This window comes from Palaemon carinicauda, chromosome 9, assembly GCF_036898095.1.
Source record: "Palaemon carinicauda isolate YSFRI2023 chromosome 9, ASM3689809v2, whole genome shotgun sequence".
NCBI classification, from domain to species: Eukaryota; Metazoa; Arthropoda; class Malacostraca; order Decapoda; family Palaemonidae; genus Palaemon; species Palaemon carinicauda.
The window spans coordinates 91487722-91501710 of NC_090733.1; positions in this window are offsets into that span (position 1 = coordinate 91487722).

The window sequence follows — 13989 nt, forward strand, 5'->3', positions numbered from 1 at the left end:
GCAGGTGTCTATTACCATGGTCTCGCAGGAGGGCATATCGAATGCCGGTAAGGCATGAACCAACTATATGAAGAATAACAGGTAGGTCTGAATCAAAGAGGGCAAGAACTTGTAGACTAAGGAGAGCTAATTTGACTTTTTGAAATACTTCATTGTTGTTAGAATTCACAAATATGTTCTCTTACGATTCATCAGGGGCCGTAAAGGTTGGGCTGCAATAGAGATGTCAGGCGTAAACACCACAAACTGGTTGACTAATCCCATAAATTGTCAGGTCAGCAGGGGCTGGGAAATCTTTGATGGCACTGACTTTCTGCTGATCATCTGGGATGCAGTTCATGAAGGGCACGGTGACCACAAATTTGTCCTTGTTAAACGTGATCCCGAACTTGTGGCACCTAGTGAGGACTTTGTGGATACGATGAAGGTATGGAACATAGTCTTCAATGTAGAGGATTAGGTCTTCTAACACCTTAACACAGTTTTGGACACCTTGGAGGGGCATATTACCACGCAAACAAAAGGTATCTCCAGTAGCTGCAAAGCCCATCGATTCTCTGCCATGTATGAACTGACCATAGGCGTACTAAAGGTTGTTAAATGCCAATTTTCTGCCAGTTCCATTTGCCTTTACCTGTAGAGAGCATTAGCTGTGGTAAAGTAGCCTGCCTTCAGATCCACACTACGAATAGCTGTGTAGGGTTTGGCCGAACGATATGCTGGACGAGAAACTTGGCTGTTCTGCTTGGTTAGGTGGATGGGGATGTATACTCTTACCAGCAATATTGATAATCCCTTGGGTCACCATGGAGTCAAGCTCTTCTTTGACTTGGTTGTTAAAAGCAAGTCGAGTTTTTGTTGGGCTTTTGATGACAAAAGGCACGGCACCATTCTTTAGGTGGATTCTCATGGGAGGATCTTCTATTGGCTTGAGAGGAGGTGTCTTCAAAACTTCTTTCGAGTCCAACATACCTTTAAATTTTTGACAAAAGTATCCCTTGGCTATTGAAGCTGATGTAGTTGCTGATATGGGTAGCTCCTTGCATCTAGTTACATGTTTAACTTTTAAAATTGGTTTAGGGAAGTCTGCAGATATTATGGCCAGATCTTGACAATGACCATACGAAAAAAATGGAACTTTGTACATTTTCATGAATTTAAATCCTGGTATCACAGGATCTCTTTCTTCGGTTGAGGGTAACTCGTAATATATGCAGAGCGGGTGACATCTGAGATCCATCCACGGTGAATGTTGTATACGGTAGAGGTGCATGCAAGCAACTCATGGAGATAGCCATCATGTCAAGGTGTTGCTGTCCTATGACAGTGACGTCAGCCACTGTGTCATGTAACATCTTGATATGAGAGTTGATATTGCCAGATGACAAAAGGACATAGATGGGTTTGGACATTTTGGAAATGGTGGAAGCAGATTCTAAGTGAGGACAGCTGGCCCGTGAATCTTATTGTTTGTTGGATACTGAAGAGGTATCACTGTTGCTTGAAGTGTTTCGAGGGTTAAACCCATCATCATCTGGATCATTTGTTTTTTACGTGGAAGCTTATAAATGATCCACCATGACGGCAATAGTTGTTCCACCAACGCCTCCATTCCCTGAACATTTGAAATGATGTATCTGCCTTCAATGGGGATGAAGTTTGAGCTGTTGCTTTCTGTGGAAAAGGGAGAGCTGGATGATTTGAGTCCGAATTCACCTCTGTGCCAGCTGTAGGAGTACATTGATACAAATTGACAATATGTGCAAGAGTTGGAATGAGGCCAATAAGCCTTGCATTTTCTTCTCTTTAAGATCATCCACTCTTAGAAAAATTGTTTCTTGATCTCTTCTTTTATCTTCTTCACCTTGTCTTTGTTGTCCTCTTTTTGTACCTCCCCTTTTTTCATCCTCTTACAAGCGTGATTTCTCTAAAAACCAAATCAAAGTAAGGAAATCTGTCCAGGTAGCTTGAGAGGCAGACAAGGTATTGGTAGTGGGACTCAAGAATGGTGGTGGTGGTGGTGGTGGTGGTGGGGGGGGGGGGGTCAGTGCGCTACAAAACTCCTCAATACTTTTGAATGTGGACTGTGACAACGATGTCGGCACCCACATCGCTGAATGGCTCCTGCCTGTTCTCTGCGCTCTTCTAACTGTTATGCAACTATATCTCTCAAGGCTATTATTACTTTCAGTGTTCAGTGAGCAAAAATACAGCTCCAACAAAATTATCAATAACAAACACTAACTGTTTCGAAATACAAAAATGATAAAAAAATTCGATGAAGAATGAGTGTGTGCGTATGTTCAATGAACATGTTAGGTAGCGTGTTGTGGGTTGCAGGACTTTGTATCAGTCTGAGCTTTTGCTCAGAGACTTTTTGCTTCAACTGAAAAGGAATACAATCTAACCGTAAAAGAAACCATTTTATGGTACAACTCAGGAACATAACTGGTGAACTACCCTTAAATCTGCACTCTTTGGTGTAGATGCAACAGTTCCTCGTTTACTTCTTATTAAAATGGTTTTGGTGTAACCATGATTTAAGCACCAATCTACATTTTCTATAAGATGACATATTCAGCTTTGGTAATAAAAGGCAAAACTGTTTGATCTTATATTTTATTACACAGTTCTGATTTCTCATATCTCACTCGTTCACTTCATATATAGTGTATTCCTTAACTTCAAAGAGGCAAAGGAACTGTCACGGTAGCGAACGCATTTTCTTATTTATGATTGTAATCTTATATAACTTCCACAATAAGAATTCCCTCTATCATACTGTGTATTGGGAAAGGCTAAGCTCTCATGAATATGATGGAATGAAATGTCCATGTAGTTTTCTTTTTTATTTTGCATCGCTTCCCTACCCAAAATTCAATTCTATTCAGGAAGTGAAACGCTACGAATAGCAATCATTCTAATAGTCAGCAAGAAAAGTAGTTTTGGGACAGATGAACGATTATGAACTAAGTTACATGATAAAAAAAGACTTGTGTAGGTAAGTGGGTGTATTAGGATGAAGAATGCCAAAATTATGGTTTTATTATGTCAAAAAAATTAAAGATTCCATAATTGTTTTTATTTTTTAATTTTGAAATTAATTAGAATTTTCAAACTGGCAGCGAATGTTTTCATGTTGAATAAGTTGACAAAAGTCTCTTTTTAGAATTTATTTATGAAAGATCTATTATAGTGTTACAGTTTTTTAAATATGTTTATTTAATGGTTCATTACTTATTTTGTAACTTATTTATATCCTTCTATCCTTTGATCACTGGGCTATTTTATCCAGTTGGTGCCCTTGGGATTATTACATCCGGCTTTTCAATCTAGGGTTGTAGCTTAATTAGTGTTAATAATAATAATAATAATAATAATAATAATAATAATAATAATAATAATTACCCTTTTTCAAAACACGCTACACTCTCTCTCTCTCTCTCTCTCTCTCTCTCTCTCTCTCTCTCTCTCTCTCTCTCTCTCTCTCTCTCTCTCTCTCTCCCTAATAAAAATCTTGTTAATTAAACTAATCTTAACCAGTTTTTTTTTACTTTAGCTTTATATATATATATATATATATATATATATACATATATATATATATATATATATATATATATTATATATACGCATATATATATACGCACTCACACACACATACACACACACACACACACACACACACACACATATATATATATATATATATATATATATATATATATATATATACATAATTCTTTTCAGTTACGCTCAGTCACAAGACTTATAACTACTCGGTCTATTCCCATCACTCAGGTAAGGGGGAAAGGAAGTATTCATAGCCTGGTGAGAGGAGTTGTAGTTAGAAAAGAGGGAGGTTATGAAAAGAGTTACATGTGTGTGTTCTTATGTTATTCGAAACAGTTACAAGCATGACAGCATTTTATATAATTTTCAATAGATTTGTTCATTACTAACCAAAAGAAGGATTCGCGTGCTCTCCTTAATGTTCTATCAATCCCTAAATGCCCTGCATCTGCACTTGCATGCACATTGTGGATGGCTTAATTAATTAAAGAGGGAGGAAGAACTAACCGTGGACAAAATTCCCCTCCCCTCTTCTCGTAAGGAAAATATAAGATATTCTCTGTAAAAAAAAAAAAAATCACGAGGCACATTCAGAAATGATGGATAACTCTCCAATTCCCCTCTAATCACTGCTCGGACTCTTTCCATCCATTCCTCTTTTTTTTTATGTCCCTCTCGGACTTCTTTTATGTCCCAACCTCCCAAGTTTATCACACCTGCATCATCATTCTGGACACCCCTGGTCATGTCCTTGGTCACCCACATATATACATCCTCACCGTTGCCATCTCTCTCTCTCTCTCTCTCTCTCTCTCTCTCTCTCTCTCTCTCTCTCTCTCTCTTGTCGATCCCATTTTCTGATTGCCCCTCGCTTGATTTTACATCCCGTTCTCTATTTTCTCTATTTTGATGGAGTCTTCAATATTTTGGTTACGTTTTTCGTTCATCTTTTGGGGCCTAGTTGATACTCCTATTACTGCACCTCTAGAGAGGGCATCAGCTACCTTGTTAACTTACCTTCTATGTGGTGAAAACCCTTTATATTAAACTCTAATAATCTTTCAATCCATCTCGCTTGTCTAGACTTCAAATCATTTTTTTAATATAAGTCACGTAGGGGGCGATGATAACTATGCAACTTAATCGACTAACCTAATAAAAAAAACCGATGCCTCTCTAGAACCCAAAGAATAGCCTGTCGATCGAATGTACTATAATTCTTTTCTGCCCCTTTTAATACCCTGAAGCAAATCAAATGGGTCTCTCTCTACCTTTATCATCTCGTTTAGAAATACGACACCAATAGCTAAATCTATGATATGCGAGTAAATCATTGCTAGTTAAGGCAGCTTTCAAATGGTTAAAGGCCCTTTCTTCTTCCACTCCTCAATTTATTTCTTTTTGTTTCTTTAAAGTATCTAAGGGTCTGGCTATCTCTCCAAAACCTCCTATGAATTTACGGTAATACTCAGTGAGCCCAAGGAACCCAGCAATTTCCTTAGGAGTACGTGGCCTGGGGGAATCTCTAATAGCGTCTACATTACTGGGGCAGAGTTGGATACCTTTTGGGGTTATTATGTGACCTAAAAATTCGACTTGTTTACAGAAAAATTTGCACTTTGACAAATTTATTTTCATACCATTACATCGCAATGCTTCTAAAACTTTACGAATATTATAATTATGTTCTTCGGCTGTTTTCCCTGTAATCATGATATCATCTAAATAAAAAAGAACATTATGGCCAATTAAGGGAGACAAAACCGCCATCATTACTCTAGTGAAATGACTTGGAGCATTTTTAACACCGAAAGGAAGAAAATTAAACTGAAATAGTTGATCGTTACCTATAAATGCCGTTATACATTTACTGTCTTCCTGAATGGGTATTTAATAGTATCCGGACTTCAAATCGATAGTTGTAAAATATTTACTATCCTGTACCTTCACAAGTAATTCTTCGATCGAGGGCAATGGAAATGCATTATCCTGAGTGACTACATTCAACTTCCTATAATCAACATACAATCATACGGAGCCATCCTTCTTCCTAACAGCTACAATTGGAGAAGCCAAGGGGGATTTGCTCTCCTTGATTATCCCTTGTTCCCTTAATTTATTCATTTCCCATTCTATCTCCCTGGAAATGAATGGGTACCTTATAAGGCCTTGACCTGATCGGCTCCGCCTGCCCAGTTTCAATGCTAAAGGGAAATCGATCAATCCTCCCGGGTGGTTCATCTCCAATTGCAATTACATCGGAATAATTATTAACAATGTCACTAATTACAGGCTGATCTTCTGACAGACATAGTTTTCACGGTTGCATAATCAAATTCTGAGTACGTTCGTCTGTGCGGGCTGGAGTTCTGACTCCCAAGATCCCATTATTAACAATTTCCCATAACTCTAATTCACACACAAAATCACTTCCTAACACAACTGTTTTTTTTGACAAATTAACTATCGTTATATCAGCTATGTTCTCTTTTATTTCTGATAAGCCCTCTATGACTACGTGCGCCCAATTGTCATTGGGTTTAACAACGCCCTTGGTTCCTTCCGGAAGAGGCTGACACGGGGTCACTGATATGCTCGTAAGTGTCTGGGGAGACAACACTTCTCCTCTCTCAGGTACAGCTGTTATCTTACTTGAATGCCTCTCCGTGCCCGCACAAGCACTTACTCTCTCATGACTTTCTATCAGCAAAATGCACCCTCCTGCTTTTACTGTTATTGTATCTTTTCCCCCAAAAATACATATTTGATTATTGCTTATAAAATCAATTCCCAATTTAACCTTGATTCTTGGAATTTCCAAGATGGACAGGACAAAAAAATTATGAGTAAACTTCACAGATTCCACCTTAAAGTTGATGAACGTCATATGCCATGCGTGTAGTTTATTTCTTCCGGGCGTGTCGAGGATGATGAATTCCGCTGAGTGTAGTGGGTTTGAGGAGAATCTTTTTTTCAATCAGTGAAATGCTGGCTCCTGTGTCGATCAGTGCTCGAATGGATTTATCTGGTAGGTCAATCCTAACTGTTAACATTCCTAGCCGAACATTAGGATATATGGGGCATTGGCCAACGACCTCGGCTGCCACGCCGCAGCTCCTTAGTCCTCTCCCTAGCGCTGCTGCTTCTGATGTCATGCTGGGGGCCATCGGTCTCCCTCGTCTCCCCCTTCCTCTGTTTCATTTTCCTCGGATGTTGGGCGGGGGGAGGTGTGCGTGTGCCTTAGCTCGCCCGCCCGCCCGCCCGCCCGCCCGCCCGCCCTTGGGGTTTTTTGCTGGGCACTCTCGAGATAGATGACTGTAGGCCTGACAAGTGCAACAGCAGGGGAATCCTTGGGTTGGGCACTCCACTCGTTGGTGCCCCTCTCCCCCCCACACTGCCAGCATGCGAAGACTCTTCTCACCTTCTGACTGAGTTCTCCCCTCTCCCGCTTTGGGGGTTGTTGAGTGCCTCTCATGGCTGCCAACTTCTCGGAATCGGGGCAGTTATTCTCAGTCATTTTTTATTCGGAAAAACTCTAAAATGTTTTGTATCGCGCCCACTCCGTCTGCTAACGATGAATTTTAATCGAACAAATCACCACATAAATATGGGTTTACTAATCTGCGAATATGTCTACGGGCAATTGTGTCTTATCACCTTCTGGGAGATTGGGACTCCGGGTAGCAAACGAATCACAATCTCGAAAAATGCAAGTTTCAAAACTAAGAACATATTCACCTTCCCGAATTTTTGGTTTGTAATTTTCTTTTATGTCCCCCTTTCTCGCATCGGGCAAGGCATATTTCTCTATTAAACGTTATTTTATTTCAGTATAACTTTTTAAACCGTCTCGTGGCCAACACATTACCTCCATTGCTGGAGCATCTTTCAGCAATCTAATTACCTGAATAGCTTTTTCTATTTCATATCACCCATATTTGGCTACTTCAAAGTCTCTCAAAAGCACTTCGATCGATTGAAACCCTTCATTAGGCTGCTGATCATCAAAAGGCCTAACACTTGCCTGGAGTTCTGGCAGTTTCCAAAGTACTATGTTATCTTCATTTGGTTGTGCATGTGTACTTTCACTTGTGTGCATTTGGACTTCATTTATGTACGTCGGATATGCGGTGGTTTTGCGCTGCTTCTCTTTTCGTTCAACCAAGAATCTGTTCATTAACTCTGCAAGGTTATTTAACCTGTTTTCTAAGTCCTTTGTTCGAAGTTCCTGTCTATAATCTTCATCAGCCTCATTACATCCAACTGCTCCTTCGTTTTCATCTCCCGCAGCAGCAGCGTCTGCTATGTTATTCCTTGTGTATTTATGCATCTTGAACTTTTATTTTACCGGCTCAAAGAAGAACTTCGCTCACAGCATACACAAACAGACGTATTTGTACACCTGACAACAATATGTCCCATTTCAACGGCTAATGAGACATTGGAACATGGGATTTTTTTCACTTTATTACAAAAGGTTCGTGAATACACTGTGTACAGCCGACACTCTCAGGTGGGCGCATGGTCTAAATAAACGCACAAAGGCTACTGACGACTCCTTGCAAGCAAGGTGCAATCATGGTAAGTCAACATGCTGAATTGTTAGGTTTTGTGGAAATCACATGATTATAGAGTTCATTTACCTTGACGTATAACTACATATTTTCATACAAGGATTAAGACGTGTGTGCAGATCCATCTAAATATTCAGTCGTCATTTTAGACAGGTAGCGTACACTAGTAATTCCGTGTGAATTGCTACTTCTCTTAACATTTCTGATTAATTGATCCAATTCAAAAAAGTATACAAGGATACATTAATTTATCGTCTTATATCAGCCAGTGTCTAACCTAAAATTAGCTGTCCTTCAAACGTCATTAGGTGGTGGTTTCCGCGTTCCCTGAACGTTTGATTGAAATCTGATTAAGAGCGTCATAAAATCTTCTGATAATAAGCAATTGCAAAATATTATGAGAGATGAATCCATTCATCTTGACATAGGAAGCTAATAAGGGTTGTAAGAAAAAAATGCACACCTCCCTTCAGTGTTAATATAATTTAGTAAAATTTATTACCGACGTTGATTAAAGTTATCTCTCTTCTATCTCCAGACGACCTCATGAGAATAAGATATTTGGCTTTTTAATACTACTCTGATACATAGAATTAGGTTAGATAATGGGTAATGTAATAGTACATATGAAATATATATATAAAAAAAAGCAAGATCTCTTTCCCAACAAGAAATTGCCATACAATGGAGTTAGATAACGTTTAATGGCATAGTACATTTGAAATGTAAATGAAAAAAAATCAAAATCGCTTACCTAAGAAGGAATTGGAATAGTACATGTTTAATGTCAATGAAAAAAAGAAAAAAAAAAAAGATGTCTTGCCTAAGGAAAAATTGCCATCGAATTGAGTTAAATAATGTGTAATGGAATAGTACCTTTGACATGTCAATGGAAAAAAAAAATCTCTCCTAAGTAGAAATTCTAGAATTGGGCTAGATATTATAAAAGGGAATAGTACATTTGAAATGTCAATGTGAAAAAACAAGATCTCTTGCTTAAGAAGAAATTACCATAGAATTGGGATAGATAGTTAGTAATGGAATAGTGCATTTGAAATGTCACTGTGGAAAAAAAAAAACATAATGCCCTAGAGGAAATTACCATAGAATTGGGTTAGATAATAAGAAATGGAATAGTATATTTGAAATGTCCATGTAAAAAAAAATCTCTTGCCTAAGAAGAAATTGTCATAAAATTGGATTAGATAATGGGTAATGAAATAGTACATTATTTTGAAATGTCCATGAAAAAAAGGAAGATCTCTTGCCTAACAAGAAATTGCCATAGAATTGGGTTATATGATAGGTAATGGAATGGTACATTTGAAATGTCAATGTAAAAATAATCCAAGATCTCTTGTCTAAGAAGAAATTACCTCAGAATTGGGTTAGATAATGAGTAATGGAATAGTACATTTGAAATGTCAGTGGAAAAAAAAAATCTCTTGCTTAAGAAGAAATTCTAATAGAATTGGGTTAGATAATGTGTAATGGAATAGAACATTTGAAATGTCAATGATAAAAAAAAAAAAAATACATCTGTTGCCTAAGAAGAAATTTTCATAGAATTGGGTTAGGTAATCGGCAATCGAATAGTACATTTGAAATATCAATGTAAAAAAAAAATCATCGCCTGCTTAAGAAGAAATTTTCATAGAATTGGGTTACATAACAGGCAATGGTTAGTACATTTGAAATTTCAATGAAAAAAAAAATCTCTTGTCTAACAAGAAATTGCCATAGAATTGGGTTGGATAATTGGTAATAAAATATTACATTTTGAATGTCAATGAAAAAAAAATCTCTCGTCAAAGAAAGAATTGTCATAGAATTGGGTTAGATAATGGGTAATGGAATAGTGCATTTGAAATAACAATGGAAGAAATCAAGATTGCTTGACTAGCAAGAAATTGCCGTAGAATGGGGCTAGATAATGGGGAATGGAAAAGTACATTTGATATGTAAATAAAAAAAAAAAAAAAACACACAAGGTCTCTTGCCTAAGAAGAAATTGCCAGAGAATTGAGGTCGATAATCGGTAATGAAACCGTGCTTTTGAAATGTCAAAAAAAAAAATTCTCTAGTCTAAGAAGAAATTGCCATAGAATTGGGCTAGATAATGGGTAATGAAATAATACATTTGAAATCACAATGTAAAACATCATGATTTTTTGACTAACAAGAAATTACCATACAATTGGGTTAGATAATGAGTAATGGAATAGTACATTTGAAATGTCAATAAAGAAAAAAAAAAAAAAAAAAAAAAAACAGGATGTCTTGCCTAACAAGAAATTGCCATAGAATTGGGTTAGATAATGAGTAGTGGAATAGTACATTTGAAATTTCAATGGGAAAAAAGCAAGATCTTGGCCGATCAAGAAATTGCCATAGAATGGGGTTAGATAATAAGTAATGGAATAGTATATTTGAAATGTCAATAAAAAAAAGAAACTCTTTCCTAAGAAAGGTTTGGGTATGATTATGGGTAATGAAACCGCAAATTTGAAATGTCAACGAAAAAAAAAATCTCTTGCCTAAGAATAAATTGCCATAGAATTGGGTTAGATATCGGGTAATAGAATAGTACATTTGAAATAACAATGGAAGAAATCATGATATCTTGACTAACAAGAAATTGGCATGAAATTTGGTTAGATAATGGGTATAGGAATAGTATATTTAAAATGACAATGGTAATTAAAAGCAAGGTCTCTTGCCTAACAAGAAATTGCCATAGAATTGGGTTTGTAGATAATGGTTAATAGAATAGTACATTTAAAATGTCAATGGAAAAAATCAAGACCTCTTGCCTAACAAGAAAATGCAAAATAGGAGCTAAATGGATCTATTTTGCAAATCCCACTTCTAGGGCCACCCAAGAAAAAATCTTGAAGGCAGATTTCAACACAACAACAGGAAAATTTTAATTGAATTAAGACTGATGGAACTCTCTCTCTCTCTCTCTCTCTCTCTCTCTCTCTCTCTCTCTCTCTCTCTCTCTCTCTCTCTCTCTCTCTCTCTCACAAGCAAATAACCTTGATTAGCTATATATTTCTTTCACCCTTATGCATCTAACTTTAGGATTTGGCAGTTTCCGTAAAGGTCATTATTATTCTGCTCCATTCCTATTATATCTTCTAAAACACGCATTATGCAGCAGCATGTTATTAATAAGATGCTAATTATGCATTTTCATCAGGCAATACGTAGATTGAGATTAGGATACATTTATTGATATGGAATTGTAATTACCTACTGGGATAAAGGTACATTTCAGAGTTTGGCACCTTCATGTGTTATTAATATATTGGGAAAAATAGAGAGAGAGAGAGAGAGAGAGAGAGAGAGAGAGAGAGAGAGAGAGAGAGAGAGAGAGAGAGAGAGAGAGAGAGAGAAGCGTATTACCAATTAAGATTTTCACGACTTATATATTCCTTTTGATATTTAATGCAACCAACCTTAATTCTCAAAATATTCCATATAATCATAAGCATGTTTTATTTACTTTAAGAATATTGTTCTCCCGTCTGGTCTTCACCGGCTGATTATCATATTAATTTGTTGGATAGGAACTTACGGTCTATTAAATTTCTTATTCCAGATCTAGATATTAATCTCTGGCATGGTCGTTCAATTAGTTCATTATGCATGTTGCATAAGATTTTTTTTATAATTCTGAGCATCCTTTACATTCAGATTTTCCCGGACAGTTTCATCCAGTTCGTGATACTAGGCTTGCAGTTTATTCTAATAGCCAGACGTTCTCCATCATGAGGATCAATACTACACAGTACTCTAGAAGTTTCATTCCAGCTGTGACCAAGTTGTGGAATGATCTCCCTAATCGGGTATTTGAACCAGTAGAACTTCAAAAGTTCAAACTTGCAGCATTTTTTTTTCTTTTATGTTGAACAATATTACATAAGTCCTTTTATAGTTTATGTATAATGTTGAGGTTTTTTTAAATATTTTACTTTAATTGTTCATTACTTATATCGTTTATTTATTTCCTTATTTCCTTTCCTTTTCCCTGTTGAAGCCCTTGAGCTTATAACCTCTTGCTACCCCAATTAGGCTTGTAGCTGAGCCAGTGATAATAATAATAATAATAATAATAATAATAATAATAATAATTATTATTATTATTATTATTATTATTATTATTATTATTAATAATAATAATAATAATAATAATAATAATAATAATAATAATAATAATAATATCGAGTTCAGGAAGTCTGCAGCACTATAACTGTTCAATGGCTACTTTCCACTAGGTAAGGGTAGAAGAGACTTAATATTATTATTATTATTATTATTATTATTATCTATATATTGATACGATAGCGTGTGTGTTATTCATTTTTTATGTCAGGCTTTAAGGAAAACGGAAATAATTTCATGGTATACTCTTACAAATTCACATTAGACTCTGATTACTTAACCAAAGCACATCTTATATCGTTTTCCCAATATTGTCTTTAGCACCTGACTCTTTTTATTAAATATTAGATAAAAAATCTAGTTTTCTCAATTTTCATAACCTAGATTATAAAATTAATCTCGGGACATTTTATTCAAACATGTATAGGTTAGAAACAAGATAATTAGTATTGAAAATATAATTTCGTGTAATTTACACGGGTTCCACTAGTTATTATTATTATTATTATTATTATTATTATTATTATTATTATTATTATTATTTATCGTGATTAATAGGTATGGATGTATGGAATGGAAGTTTATTCACTATTTTCTAGTCCTCCCTAAAAGTAGGTTTTGGGTGGGTTTACACCTATGCACTTTTGTGTTACAGTCAGTATCGGCGTGGGTTTGCAAGAAACCGCCAGTAAACCAACGCAGTGTGAGGCCAAAATGACCCTTGTTTGGTTGCGTTGACCCGTTAGATATGTAACTGGCATGTTACGGCGTGTTGTTGCAGGTGATATTATGGTGTCTTGGGAAGTGGTATGTTGTTGGTGCAGTTTTATGGTGCGGGTTCATGATCTCGTTATATATATATATATATATATATATATATATATATATATATATATATATATATATATATAAATATGTATATACATATGTATATATATATAATATATATATATATATATATATAAATATAATATATATCTATTTATATATATAAATATATATATATATATATATATATATATATATATATAGATATATAGATATATATATATATATATATATATATATATATATATATATATATATATATATATATATATATATATATATATATATAGATATATAGATATATATATACATAGATATATATATATATATATATATATATATATACATATATATATGTATATATATATATATATATATATATATAGATATATATAGATATAGATATATATATATATATATATATATATATATATATATTATATATATTTATTATATATATAATATATATATATATATATATATATATATATATATATATATATGTATATATATATATATATATATATATATATATATATATATATATATATATATCTATATCTATATATATATATATATATATATATATATATATATATATATATGTATATATATATATATATATATATATGTGTGTATATATATGTATATATATAAATATATATATATATATATATATATATATATATATATATATATATATATCTATATCTATATATATATATATATATATATATATATATATATATATATATATATATATATATATATATTTACAAAGCTGGTCTAACAAACGTAGGTTATTTTATTCACATATTTTATTTGTGTAGTTAAGAGATGTATAGCC